The 15,860-nt window shown below is 39.7% G+C and overlaps 1 long non-coding RNA gene across 1 annotated transcript; it reads right to left on the bottom strand.

Annotated features, from left to right (window-relative positions):
* Nucleotides 1-8,891: 8,891 nt before the first annotated feature.
* Nucleotides 8,892-11,871, bottom strand: LOC148297673 (uncharacterized). The gene is made up of 5 exons (XR_015835303.1): nucleotides 11,348-11,871; nucleotides 11,032-11,095; nucleotides 10,763-10,865; nucleotides 10,627-10,670; nucleotides 8,892-9,128 (listed from the first exon to the last, which is right to left on the bottom strand). It is a non-coding gene; the product is annotated as an uncharacterized LOC148297673 (long non-coding RNA).
* Between the last annotated feature and the right edge of the window lie 3,989 nt (nucleotides 11,872-15,860).

Raw genomic sequence — 15,860 nt, 5'->3', positions numbered from 1 at the left:
GTTGTTTAAATTGTTCTTCTATGCTTAATAGGTTCCTAATGCTTAATTTTAGGTTAGACAACAAATGATCAAATTAGGGAATTAGGAACACAAGGTTATGACCAAACACCATGGCTTAATCATACATTAGCTAGAATCAATCCGTTAATCTAATTGAACGTGGGAACTTATCTGCTTGAGTTAGTTATTTCTTTCTTCCTTGTTTTATTTATTTCCTTTCTTTTTCATTTCTGTTTTGTGTAGGAAAAATAAATTGGATAATTCAATCACCAATCCTCGTGGGATCGACCTCGCACTTACATATGCTATACTACCAAACGGCTCGTGCACTTGCGAGTAAGTTGAGGATGCAACTGAATCCGTTTTGGTGAAGCTGTATCTACGCAACACCACTCCAATTACGAACGAACTGCCGTTGAAATTGAATTGTCCAATATCTCACACCTATTGATTTCGGATCGAGCCCAAAACTTGGGCAACATCATAATATGGTGGGAGGAGTCATTTGGCGAGTTTTGAGCGAAATCCAATCGCTAGAAGTATGCAATACACCAACCACTCCAATTAGGAACGAACTGCCGTTGTACTTTAATTGTCCAATTTGGAACACCTATTGATTTCGGATCGAGCCCAAAACTTGGGCAACATCATAATATGTTGGGAGGAGTCATTTGGTGAGTTTTGAGTGAAATCCAATCGCTAGAAGTATGGAATACACCAACCACTCCAATTAGGAACGAACTTTCGTTGAAATTGAATTGACCAATTTCTCACACCTATTGATTTCGGATCGAGCCCAAAATTTGGGCGACATCATAATATGGTGGGAGTAGTCATTTAGTGAGTTTTGAGTGAAATCCAATCGCTAGAAGTGTGGAATACACCAACCACTCCAGTTCGGAACGAACTGCCGTTATACTTGAATTTTCCAATTTGGAACACCTATTGATTTCGGATCGAGCCCAAAACTTGGGCAACATCATAATATGGTGGGAGGAGTCATTTGGTGAGTTTTGAGTGAAATCCAATCGCTAGAAGTACGGAATACACCAACCACTCCAATTAGGAATGAACTGCCGTTGAACTTGAATTGTCCAATTTCTCACACCTATTGATTTCGGATCGAGCCCAAAACTTGGGCAACATCATAATATGATGGGAGGAGTCATTTGGTGAGTTTTGAGTGAAATCCAATCGCTAGATGTATGGAATACACCAACCACACCAATTGTGAACGAACTGTCGTTGAAATTGAATTGACCAATTTCTCACACCTATTGATTTCGGATCGAGCCCAAAACTTGGGCAACATCATAATATGGTGTGGGGAGTCATTTGGTAAGTTTTGAGTAAAATCCAATCGCTAGAAGTATGGAATACACCAACCACTCCAGTTAGGAACGAACTGCCGTTGAACTTGAATTGTCCAATTCGGAACACCTATTGATTTCGGTTCGAGCCCAAACCTTGGGCAACATCATAATATGATGGGCGGAGTCATTTGGTGAGTTTTGAGTGAAATCCAATCGCTAGATGTATGGAATACACCAACCACTCCAATTATGAACGAACTGTCGTTGAAATTGAATTGACCAATTTCTCACACCTCTTGATTTCGGATCGAGCCCAAAACTTGGGCAACATCATAATATGGTGTGGGGAGTCATTTGGTAAGTTTTGAGTAAAATCCAATCGCTAGAAGTATGGAATACACCAACCACTCCAGTTAGGAACGAACTGCCGTTGAACTTGAATTGTCCAATTCGGAACACCTATTGATTTCGGTTCGAGCCCAAAACTTGGGCAACATCATAATATGGTGGGAGGAGTCATTTGGTGAGTTTTGAGTGAAATCCAATCGCTAGAAGTATGGAATACACCAACCACTCCATTTAGGAACGAACTGCCGTTATACTTGAGTTTTCCAATTTGGAACACCTACTGATTTCGGATCGAGCCCAAAACTTGGGCAACATCATAATATGGTGGGAGGAGTCATTTGGTGAGTTTTGAGTGAAATCCAATCGCTAGAAGTATGGAATACACCAACCACTCCAATTAGGAACGAACTTTCGTTGAAATTGAATTGACCAATTTCTCACACCTATTGATTTCGGATCAAGCCCAAAAGTTGGGCGACATCATAATATGGTGGGAGTAGTCATTTGGTGAGTTTTGAGTGAAATCCAATCGCTAGAAGTGTGGAATACACCAACCGCTCCAGTTAGGAACGAACTTCCGTTATACTTGAATTTTCCAATTTGGAATACCTATTGATTTCGGATCGAGCCCGAAACTTGGGCAACATCATAATATGGTGGGAGCAGTCATTTGGTGAGTTTTGAGTGAAATCCAATCGCTAGAAGTGTGGAATACACCAACCACTCCTATTAGGAACGAACTTTCGTTGAAATTGAATTGACCAATTTCTCACACCTATTGATTTCAGATCGAGCCCAAAACTTGGGCAACATCATAATATGTTGGGAGGAGTCATTTGGTGAGTTTTGAGTGAAATCCAATCGCTAGATGTATGGAATACACCAACCACTCCAATTAGGAACGAACTTTCGTTGAAATTTAATTGACCAATTTCTCACACCTATTGATTTCGGATCGAGCCCAAAACTTGGGCAACATCATAATATGGTGGGAGGAGTCATTTGGTGAGTTTTGAGTGAAATCCAATTGCTACAAGTGTGGAATACGCCAACCGCTCCAGTTAGGAACGAACTGCCGTTATACTTGAGTTTTCCAATTTGGAACACCTATTGATTTCGGATCGAGCCCAAAACTTGGGCAACATCATAATATGGTGGGAGGAGTCATTTGGTGAGTTTTGAGTGAAATCCAATCGCTAGAAGTATGGAATACACCAACCACTCCAATTAGGAACGAACTGCCGTTGAACTTGAATTGTCCAATTTCGAACACCTATTGATTTCGGATCGAGCCCAAAACTTGGGCAACATCATAATATGGTGGGAGGAGTCATTTGGTGAGTTTTGAGTGAAATCCAATCGCTAGAAGTATGGAATACACCAACCACTCCATTTAGGAACGAACTGCCGTTATACTTGAGTTTTCTAATTTGGAACACCTATTGATTTCGGATCGAGCCCAAAACTTGGGCAACATCATAATATGGTGGGAGGAGTCATTTGGTGAGTTTTGAGTTAAATCCAATCGCTAGAAGTATGGAATACACCAACCATTCCAATTAGGAACGAACTTTCGTTGAAATTTAATTGACCAATTTCTCACACCTATTGATTTCGGATCGAGCCCAAAAGTTGGGCGTCATCATAATATGGTGGGAGAACTCATTTGGTGAGTTTTGAGTGAAATCCAATCGCTAGAAGTGTGGAATACACCAACCGCTCCAGTTAGGAACGAACTGCCGTTATACTTGAATTTTCGAATTTGGAACACCTATTGATTTCGGATCGAGCCCAAAACTTGGGCAACATCATAATATGGTGGGAGGAGTCATTTGGTGAGTTTTGAGTAAAATCCAATCGCTAGAAGTACGGAATACACCAACCACTCCAATTAGGAATGAACGGCCGTTGAACATGAATTGTTCAATTTCTCACACCTATTGATTTCGGATCGAGCCCAAAACTTGGGCAACATCATAATATGGTGGGAGGAGTCGTTTGGTGAGTTTTGAGTGAAATCCAATCGCTAGATGTGTGGAATACACCAACCACTCCAATTATGAACAAACTGTCGTTGAAATTGAATTGACCAATTTCTCACACCTACTGATTTCGGATCGAGCCCAAAACTTGGGCAACATCATAATATGGTGTGGGGAGTCATTTGGAGAGTTTTGAGTAAAATCCAATCGCTAGAAGTATGGAATACACCAACCACTCCAGTTAGGAACGAAGTGCCGTTGAACTTGAATTGTCCAATTTGGAACACCTATTGATTTCGGATCGAGCCCAAAACTTGGGCAACATCATAATATGGTGGGAGGAGTCATTTGGTGAGTTTTGAGTGAAATCCAATCGCTAGAAGTATGGAATACACCAACCACTCCAATTAGGAACGAACTTTCGTTGAAATTGAATTGACCAATTTCTCACACCTATTGATTTCGGATCGAGCCCAAAACTTGGGCAACATCTTAACATGGTGTGGGGAGTAATTTGGTGAGTTTTGAGTAAAATCCAATCGCTAGAAGTATGGAATACACCAACCACAGCAGTTAGGAACGAACTGCCGTTGAACTTGAATTGTCCAATTTGGAACACCGATTGATTTCGGATCGAGCCCAAAACTTGGGCAACATCATAATATGGTGGGAGGAGTCATTTGGTGAGTTTTGAGTGAAATCCAATCGCTAGAAGTATTTAATACACCAACCACTCCAATTAGAAACGAACTGCCGTTGAACTTGAATTGTCCAATTTCTCACTCCTATTGATTTCGGAACGAGCACCAAACTTAGGCAACAACATAATATGGTGGGAGGTGTCATTTGGTGAGTTTTGAGTGAAATCCAATCGCTAGAAGTATGGATTACACCAACCACTCCAATTAGGAACTAAATGCCGTTGAACTTGAATTGTCCAATTTGGAACACCTATTGATTTCGGATCGAGCCCAAAACTTGGGCAACATCATATTATGGTGGGAGGAGTCATTTGGTGAGTTTTAAGTGAAATCCAATCGCTAGAAGTATGGAATACACCAACCACTCCAATTAGGAAAGAACTGTCGTTGGAAATGAATTGACCAATTTCTCACACCTATTGAATTCTGATCGAGCCCAAAACTTGGGCAACATCATAAGATGGTGGGAGGAGTCGTTTGGTGAGTTTTGAGTGAAATCGAATCGCTAGAAATATGGAATACAGCAACCACTCCAATTAGGAACGAACTGCCGTTGAACTTGAATTGTCCAATTTCTCACACCTATTGATTTCGGATCGAGCCCAAAACTTGGGCAACAACATAATATGGTGGGAGGAGTCATTTGGTGAGTTTTGAGTGAAATCCAATCGCTAGAAGTATGGAATACACCAACCACTCCAATTAGGAACGAACTGCCGTTGAACTTGAATTGTCCAATGTCTCACACCTATTGATTTCGGATCGAGCCCCAAACCTGGGCAACATCATAATATGGTGGGAGGAGTCATTTGGTGAGTTTTGAGTGAATTCCAATAGATAGAAGTATGAAATACACCAACCACTCCAATTAGGAACGAACTGCCGTTGAACTTGAATTGTCCAATTTGGAACACCTATTGATTTCGGATCGAGTCCCAAACTTGGGCAACATCATAATATGGTGGGAGGAGTCATTTGGTGAGTTTTGAGTGAAATCCAATAGCTAGAAGTATGGAATACACCAACCACTCCAATTAGGAACGAACTGCCGTCGAACTTGAATTGTCCAATTTGGAACACCTATTGATTTCGGATCGAGCCCAAACCTTTGGCAACATCATATGATGGTGGGAGGAGTCATTTGGTGAGTTTTGAGTGAAATCCAATCGCTAGAAGTATGGAATACACCAACCACTCCAATTAGGAACGAACTGCCATTGAACTTGAATTGTCCAATTTCTCGCACCTATTGATTTCGGATCTAGCCCAAAACTTGGGCAACATCATAATATGGTGGGAGGTGTCATTTGGTGAGTTTTGAGTGAAATCCAATCGCTAGAAGTATTTAATACACCAACCACTCCAATTAGAAACGAACTGCCGTTGAACTTGAATTGTCCAATTTCTCACACCTATTGATTTCGGATCAAGCCCAAAACTTGGGCAACAGCATAATATGGTGGGAGGAGTCATTTGGTGAGTTTTGAGTGAAATTCAATCGCTAGAAGTATGGAATACACCAACTACTCCAATTAGGAACGAATTGCCGTTGAACTTGAATTGTCCAATTTCTCACACCTATTGATTTCGGATCGAGCCCAAAACTTGGGCAACATCATAATATGGTGGGAGGAGTCATTTGGTGAGTTTTGAGTGAAATATAATCGCTAGAAGTATGGAATACGCCAACCACTCCAATTAGGAACGAACTGCCTTTGAACTTGAATTGTCCAATTTCTCACACCTATTGATTTCGGATCGAGCCCAAAACTTGGGCAACATCATAATATGGTGGGAGGAGTCATTTGGTGAGTTTTGAGTGAAATCCAATCGCTAGAAGTATGGAATACAGCAACCACTCCGATTAGGAACGAACAGCCGTTGAACTTGAATTGTCCAATTTGGAACACCTATTGATTTCGGATCAAGCCCAAAACTTGGGCATTATCATAATATGGTGGGAGGAGTCATTTGGTGAGTTTTGAGTGAAATCCAATCGCTAGAAGTATGGAATACCCCAACCACTCCAATTAGGAACGAACTGCCGTTGAACTTGAATTGTCCAATTTCTCACACCTATTGATTTCGGCTCGAGCCCAAAACTTGGGCAACATCATAATATGGTGGGGGGAGTCATTTGGTTAGTTTTGAGTGAAATCCAATCGCTAGAAGTATGGAATACACCAACCACTCCAATTAGGAACGAACTGCCGTTGAACTTGAATTGTCCAATTTGGAACACCTATTGATTTCGAATCGAGCCCAAATCTTGGGCAACATCATAATATGGTGGGAGGAGTCATTTGGTGAGTTTTGAGTGAAATCCAATCGCTAGAAGTATGGAATACACCAACAACTCCAATTAGGAACGAACTGCCGTTGAACTTGAATTGTCCAATTTCTCACACCTATTGATTTCGGCTCGAGCCCAAAACTTGGGCAACATCATAATATGGTGGGAGGAGTCATTTGGTTAGTTTCGAGTGAAATCCAATCGCTAGAAGTATGGAATACACCAACCACTCCAATTAGGAACGAACTGCCGTTGAACTTGAATTGTCCAATTTGGAACACCTATTGATTTCGGATCGAGCCCAAATCTTGGGCAACATCATAATACGGTGGGAGGAATCATTTGGTGAGTTTTGAGTGAAATCCAATCGCTAGAAGTATGGAATACACCAACCACTCCAATTAGGAACGAACTGCCGTTGAACTTGAATTGTCCAATTTCTCACACCTATTGATTTCGGCTCGAGCCCAAATCTTGGGCAACATCATAATATGGTGGGCGGAGTGATTTGGTCAGTTTTGAGTGAAATCCAATCTCTAGAAGTATGGAATACACCAGCCACTCCAATTAGGAACGAACTGCCGTTGAACTTGAATTGTCCAATTTGGAACACCTATTGATTTCGGATCGAGCCCAAAACTTGGGCAACATCATAATATGGTGGGAGGAGTCATTTGGTTAGTTTTGAGTGAAATCCAATCGCTAGAAGTATGGAATACACCAACCACTCCAATTAGGAACGAACTGCCGTTGAACTTGAATTGTCTAATTTGGAATACCTATTGATTTCTGATCGAGCCCAAAATTGGGCAATATCATAATATGGTGGGAGGAGTCATTTGGTGGGTTTTGAGTGAAATCCAATCCCTGGAAGTATGGAATACACCAACCACTCCAACGAGGAACGAACTGCCGTTGAACTTGAATTGTCCAATTTCTCACTCCTATTGATTTCGGATCGAGCCCAAAACTTGGGCAACATCATAATACGGTGGGAGGAGTCATTTGGTGAGTTTTGAGTGAAATCCAATCGCTAGAAGTATGGAATACACCAACCACTCCAATTGGGAACGAACTGCCGTTGAACTTGAATTCTCCAATTTGAAACACCTATTGATTTCGGATCGAGCCCAAAACTTGGGCAACATCATAATATGGTGGGAGGAGTCATTTGGTGAGTTTTGAGTGAAATCCAATCGCTAGAAGTATGGAATACACCAAACACTCCAATTAGGAACGAACTACCGTTGAACTTGAATTGTCCAATTTCTCACACCTATGGATTTCGGCTCGAGCCCAAAACTTGGGCAACATCATAATATGGTGGGAGGAGTCATTTGGTGAGTTTTGAGTGAAATCCAATCGCTAGAAGTATGGAATACACCAACCACTCCAATTAGGAACGAACTGAAGTTGAACTTGAATTATCCAATTTCTCACACCTATTGATTTCGGATTGAGCCCCAAACTTGGGCAACATCATAATATGGGGGGAGGAGTCACTTGGTGACACTATGCCAAAAAAGGGCTTTAGCCACGGATTTTATCCGTTGCCTATTACACATAAATACCGTGGTATTCATGCCTGTTGCATATTCCTATGTAATAGGCAACGGATATTCTCCGTCGCTGTTTATCACTTACTACATCGGATATCTGGGAAACTCCGATGCCTAAATGATTTCCGAGTGCCAAAAAAAGGTTGACTTTTGACGCCTAAACCCGAAACAACATCAGTAGTTTCAAAAGGTAGGAGGCTAAAGAGGTCTAACATCATCAGTAGTTTTAAAAGGGATGAGGCTAAAGAGGTCTAACAGCATCAGTGATATCTACTATGCTGATGCATATTATCAATTACAACATCATAGAAACAAATAATGGTGTTGTGAATTATGTTATACATCATTGCTTTTTTTTATTTTGCGGACGTGAAAAACCTCCAATAGTGCTAGTGGTTACATAAATGTTGATGCTACTTCTCGTTTTAGGCATCAGTGATAATAGATGTCTGGTTGTTGTTTTTATCTTTCAACTTCAGTTATTTCTGGAAAACTGAAATTGTTATAAACAATAAGCATCATTAATGCAAGGAAAGAGTAGGTATTTTGCTTGTTTCACATCACACTTTACTTAGTTACTATAATAGTATTTAAGAAAGACCTCATTTCCAAATCATGTTGTTGCCATTGCTCATAAAAATAAACATTATATCAACAGTAATTTAAATATATCCTTAATTGTCTATATATATATATATATATAAGCAAAATACTTGAATGATCCATACTTGTCACATCCAAATCACAAATTTACCAGCCCTACACCACAAATTATCCATACTTGTCTATGCATAAGCAAAATACTAGCTAGAAAGACATGTAAAATGAAGGAATGTTTAGCTTAATCAAAAAGCCATTCTAGGACATGACTTGCCAATTCTTCTCGCACCTCATCCAATTCCATTTGGGTGTACGTGTCCTTCCTTCTAGCTCTATATTGGAAAAAAAAAAAAAAAAAACACAGAATGTAAACACAAAATATGAACATCAGCTTAAAAAGTGCAAGGTACTAAATTTGCATAAGATATGTTGTCACTTCAAATGAACCAATATGCAAATTTACGAAATCATATTGGTGAACAAGAAAATCTAATTTGTCAATCAATCTAATTAAACAAGAAGTCATTAATTGGATCCCACTTCATGTTTAAACTAGCAATTAAATGATCATGTGATGGGGTAGAGAGTTGGACATGCACAGCTAGCATTTTTTCTCAATTGACACAGACCTAACTACCAAAAAAACAGAGGCACATTGCTGTGAAAAAAAATTACACAAGGTTCATATTAACACAGACCTAACTACCAAAAAAACTGAATTTGTCAACCAATCTAACTAGATAACAAGGTAATTACTATCCAATAAAAGAAACAATAAAAGTAAAGATATGCCAAAACCTTTTGGTTATTTTTCAAAATACCTTTACTTGCTGAAGTATAATAGAATCATTTCTTCTCTTTTTTAATGGGAAAAATGACATTACAAGAGGAAGCTGTATTCAGATTTCTCAAACTTGAAGTACCAAAGCAATGATGAGCATACAATAGTAAATATAATATATGTTCAATCTTAAGAAGTTAACCCATCTTGAACAACATAGAGAAAAAATTAGGTCATTATCTAGATTTGGTATCCTCTTCCTGTTTTTGAGTCTGGGCAACTTCAACAAAAATCAGCCTCCCATCAACCATCTGGACAAATTTTAACAAAAACTTCGAAAGAGAAAAACAAGACTGAAGGTGTTCACAAAAAAATACAATTTAAAAACATATGACAAAAACAAAGACTAGGAAATTTGATCAACGAAAAACACATATTCAGTACATAAAAGATTAGAATGCGCAAGTATAAGGGCTATATGATCTGCAATTTGGCACAAAAACAATTATAATGAGTCAATTTACCAAATCAGAACAAAGATGTGTTAGTTGAATGCCAAAATAGTACGATGCCAAAATATTCAATGAGTTTTTGATGTTTGACGAGTCTTTTAATATTTCTTTTAGGTTTAGGTGAAATTAACTTTGGAAGCTAAACCTTCTGTACTTAACCTTAGAAAGTAGCCTCACTTATGTTCAAGGAAACACACTACACAGAAATCAGATTGATAATGAAGCTGTGTTTCCCTGTTTGTGTCATCTTCAAATTGCAAGATGTTTTTTTCATAAGAAACCAGACCTGTAACCAAATAAAGAGGGACTCAACCAACTACTTGCTGATCTTCAGCGTACAACTCATCATAAATAAACATGAACCAAAGATCAAATCTAAAACTACAAACTAAACAGCAAATAATATGAAACATATACAGAATTGAAATTCTCATTTAGTTAGTTTAAAAAACCTAAATTTCTGCCAAATACCAAGATAGATTTGACCCCAAACACCAAAACAAATTAAAATTGAATTGAAAAATAAAGAATTCTTACCAAAATGTGGAGCAGTTAGTGGTCATGGGGTAGTGGCGTTGATCCTTGGCAGCAGAGGAAGAGGATTAAAAAAATATAAACGGAAAATTAAAATGAGAAAGGAAAAAAATTCTGAATCATAATCAAAACAAAGCACCTGCCTCAAACGCTGTGTTCAGACCTTTCATCGAACACTTGGGCGGCACCATTTTCAGGCAGATCCACACGATCAGTCGAACACCTGCTATCTACCGCACACTCTTGTAGTGAAAAAAATCAAAAGTAAAACAATAATGAAACATGAAAAAGAAATTAGAGCAGATAATTGCAGTTCTTAAATCAAATTCAATTAGAAGAATCTTCAGATTGAACATACTAGCCAACAATTTCTTTTTTTCTAAAAGGGTATAAGAAGCTGACTTTTACCTCTTTCCCACCGTCCTCTCACCCAGCTTTTTCTCTAACTTCAACCAATCACATGGCACCTCTTCTAAAAACAAACCAAAGCACCATTAGATTCTGCAAAATGAATGATAAAAAATCTAAATATAAATTAAACTCTTGAAAGAATTTGAAACTTTGTAGTATCTGGTAGAACATAAATTGAAATAATTGAAAGAATTTGAAACTTCGTAGCCAGTGAGGTTCTACAAAATTTAGTAAAACCAATTGAGGGTGCAGCCGTGAGGTTCTGCAAGGCTAAATTGGAAAATAAAAGAGCGATAAAGAGAGTTAGGGTTACCTTGCGATTGCAGTCGTGAGAGGGTTTGGGAACGAAGAGGATGTCTAGATGAGAAAGAATGAGCTCGTTTGGGGTTAAAGAGAATAAAAGGGATTTGGAATCAGATATAGAGCCAGAGAGGGTTTTGGGTTAGAGAGAGAGTGAGTGAGTTTAGGGTCAGAGAGGACTCTGGCTGCTACACGAAAAATTAGGGGTAGAGTATTCTGGGAATATGAACATTCTAAGAGGGAAAGGGGGAGGATTTTCGCAAGAATGGGGCAGTGATGAAGGAGAGAGAAGAAAGAGAGAGTTTCAGAGGGACTGAAAAAAATTGAGAGGGTGAGGCGAGATTTTTCCAGGAGATGGAGTTTTAGGGTGACAGTTTGAGAGGGAGTGAAAAAATTGAGAGGGAGCTGGAAGTAATTGGGGCAAGAGTTTCAGAGGGAAATGAAGTTTCAGGCAGAATTTGCGAGGGAGAGCGTGAAAATTTTGGGTTAGTTTCAGAGTGAGTGAAAAAATTGAGAGGGAGTTAGAAGAATTGGGGGTAGAGTTTGAGAGGGAGCAGAAGTTTCAGAGAGAGTTTGCGAGGGAGAGTAAAACTTTTGGGTTAGGGCGTTGACTCAGACTTTAGGCATCAGAGCTAGATTACCAAAAAATGACCCTCTTAAAAATAAAATAAAAACTAATCACTTTAGGCATCTATATTTTTGTAGATGATGCTAAAGGGGAATAAAGCCATCGTTATAAATAAACAAAAATGCGCGCTGATGTCTTTATACCTGTTTAGTATCGTTATTTTCGAAATTGATGCCTAATCTGCTAATAGCATCGATTTCACTCTCTACCGATGCCTATCTAGTGTTGCTGTAAGTGAAATTTGACATAGTGTCAGTTTTGAGTGAAATCCAATCGCTAGAAGTATGGAATACACCAACCACTCCAATTAGAAACGAACTGCCGTTGAACTTGAATTGTCCAATTTGGAACACCTATTGATTTCGGATCGAGCCCCAAACTTGGGCAACATCATAATATGGTGGGAGGAGTCATTTGGTGAGTTTTGAGTGAAATCCAATCGCTAGAAGTATGGAATACACCAACCACTCCAATTAGGAACGAACTGCCGTTGAACTTGAATTGTCCAATTTCTCACACCTATTGATTTCGGCTCGAGCCCAAAACTTGGGCAACATCATACTATGGAGGGAGTAGTCATTTGGTGAGTTTTGAGTGAAATCCAATCGCTAGAAGTATGGAATACACCAACCACTCCAATTAGGAACGAACTGCCGTTGAACTTGAATTGTCCAATTTGGAACACCTATTGATTTCGGATCGAGCCCCAAACTTGGGCAACATCATAATATGGTGGGAGGAGTCATTTGGTGAGTTTTGAGTGAAATCCAATCGCTAGAAGTATGGAATACACCAACCACTCCAATTAGGAACGAACTGCCGTTGAACTTGAATTGTCCAATTTCTCACACCTATTGATTTCGGATCGAACCCCAAAGTTGTGCAACATCATAATATGGTGGGAGGAGTCATTTGGTGAGTTTTGAGTGAAATCCGATCGCTAGAAGTATGGAATACACCAACCACTCCAATTAGGAACGAACTGCCGTTGAACTTGAATTGTCCAATTTCTCACAGCTATTGATTTTGGATCGAGCCCAAAACTTGGGCAACATCATAATACGGTGGGAGGAGTCATTTGGTGAGTTTTGAGTGAAATCCAATCGCTAGAAGCATGGAATACACTAACCACTCCAATTAGAAACGAACAGCCGTTGAACTTGAATTGTCCAATTTGGAACACCTATCGATTTCGGATCGAGCCCAAAACTTGGGCAACATCATAATATGGTGGGAGGAGTCATTTGGTGAGTTTTGAGTGAAATCCAATCGCTAGAAATATGGAATACACCAACCACTCCAATTAGGAACGAACTGCCGTTGAACTTGAATTGTCCAATTTCTCACACCTATTGATTTCGGATCAAGCCCAAAACTTGGGCAACATCATAATACGGTGGGAGGAGTCATTTGGTGAGTTTTGAGTGAAATCCAATCGCTAGAAATATGGAATACACCAACCACTCCAATTATGAACGAACTGCCGTTGAACTTGAATTGTCCAATTTCGCACATCTATTGATTTCGGATCAAGCCCAAAACTTGGGCAACATCATAATACGGTGGGAGGAGTCATTTGGTGAGTTTTGAGTGAAATCCAATCGCTAGAAGTATGGAATACACCAACCACTCCAATTATGAACGAATTGCCGTTGAACTTGAATTGTCCAATTTCTCACACCTATTGATTTCTGATCGAGCCCAAAACTTGGGCAACAACATAATATGGTGGGAGGAGTCATTTGGTGAGTTTTGAGTGAAATCCAATGGCTAGAAGTATGCAATACACCAACCACTCCAATGAGGAACGAACTGCCGTTGAACTTGAATTGTCCAATTTCTCACACCTATTGATTTCGGATCGAGCCCAAAACTTGGGCAACATCATAATATGGTGGGAGGAGTCATTTGGTGAGTTTTGAGTGAAATCCAATCGCTAGAAGTATGGAATACACCAACCACTCCAATTAGGAACGAACTGCCGTTGATCTTGAATTGTCCAATTTCTCACACCTATTGATTTCGGATCAAGCCCAAAACTTGGGCAACATCATAATACGGTGGGAGGAGTCATTTGGTGAGTTTTGAGTGAAATCCAATCGCTAGAAATATGGAATACACCAACCACTCCAATTAGGAACGAACTGCCGTTGAACTTGAATTGTCCAATTTCTCACAGCTATTGATTTCTGATCGAGCCCAAAACTTGGGCAACATCATAATATGGTGGGAGGAGTCATTTGGTGGGTTTTGAGTGAAATCCAATCACTAGAAGTATGGAATACACCAACCACTCCAACGAGGAACGAACTGCCGTTGAACTTGAATTGTCCAATTTCTCACACCTATTGATTTCGGATCAAGCCCAAAACTTGGGCAACATCATAATACGGTGGGAGGAGTCATTTGGTGAGTTTTGAGTGAAATCCAATCTCTAGAAGTATGGAATACACCAACCACTCCAATTGGGAACGAACTGTCGTTGAACTTGAATTCTTCAATTTGGAACACCTATTGATTTTGGATCGGGCCCAAAACTTGGGCAACATCATAATATGGTGGGAGGAGTCATTTGGTGAGTTTTGAGTGAAATGAAATCGCTAGAAGTATGGAATACACCAACCACTCCAATTATGAACGAACTGCCGTTGAAATTGAATTGCCCAATTTCTCACACATATTGATTTCTGATCGAGCCCAAAACTTGGGCAACATCATAATATGGTGGGAGGAGTCATTTGGTGAGTTTTGAGTGAAATCCAATCGCTAGAAGTATGGAATACACCAACCACTCCAATTAGGAACGAACTGAAGTTGAACTTGAATTATCCAATTTCTCACACCTATTGATTTCGGATTGAGCCCCAAACTTGGGCAACATCATAATTTGGTGGGAGGAGTCATTTGGTGGGTTTTGAGTGAAATCCAATCGCTAGAAGTATGGAATACACCAACCACTCCAATTAGGAACGAACTGCCGTTGAACTTGAATTGTCCAATTTCGCACATCTATTGATTTCGGATCAAGCCCAAAACTTGGGCAACATCATAATACGGTGGGAGGAGTCATTTGGTGAGTTTTGAGTGAAATCCAACCACTAGAAGTATGGAATACACCAACCACTCCAATTAGAAACGAACTGCCGTTGAACTTGAATTGTCCAATTTGGAACACCTATTGATTTCGGATCGGGCCCAAAACTTGGAAAACATCATAATACGGTCGGAGGAGTCATTTGGTGAGTTTTGACTGAAATCCAATCGCTAGAAGTATGGAATACACCAACCACTCCAATTAGGAACGAAGTGCCGTTGAACTTGAATTGTCCAATTTGGAACACCTATTGATTTCGGATCGGGCCCAAAACTTGGGCAACATCATAATATGGTGGGAGGAGTCATTTGGTGAGTTTTGAGTGAAATCCAATCGCTAGAAGTATGGAATACACCAACAACTCCAATTAGGAACGAACTGCCGTTGAACTTGAATTGTCCAATTTCGAACACCTATTGATTTCGGATCGGGCCCAAATCTTGGGCAACATCGTAATATGGTGGGAGGAGTCATTTGGTGAGTTTTGAGTGAAATCCAATCGCTAGAAGTATGGAATACACCAACCACTCCAATGAGGAACGAACTGCCGTTGAACTTGAATTGCCAATTTCTCCCACCTATTGATTTCGGATCGAGCCCCAAACTTGGGCAACATCATAATACGGTGGGAGGAGTCATTTGGTGAGTTTTTAGTGAAATCCAATCGCTAGAAGTATGGAATACACCAGCCACTCCAATTAGGAACGAACTGCCGTTGAATTTGAATTGTCCAATTTGGAACACCAATTGATTCCGGATCGAGCCCAAAACTTGGGCAACATCATAATATGGTGGGAGGAGTCA

Source organism: Prunus avium, chromosome 1, assembly GCF_965620075.1.
Source record: "Prunus avium chromosome 1, drPruAviu1.hap1.1, whole genome shotgun sequence".
In the NCBI taxonomy this organism is placed as follows: domain Eukaryota; kingdom Viridiplantae; phylum Streptophyta; class Magnoliopsida; order Rosales; family Rosaceae; genus Prunus; species Prunus avium.
The sequence above is the reverse complement of the archived record's forward strand: the minus strand, read 5'-3'. Positions and strand labels throughout refer to the sequence as shown.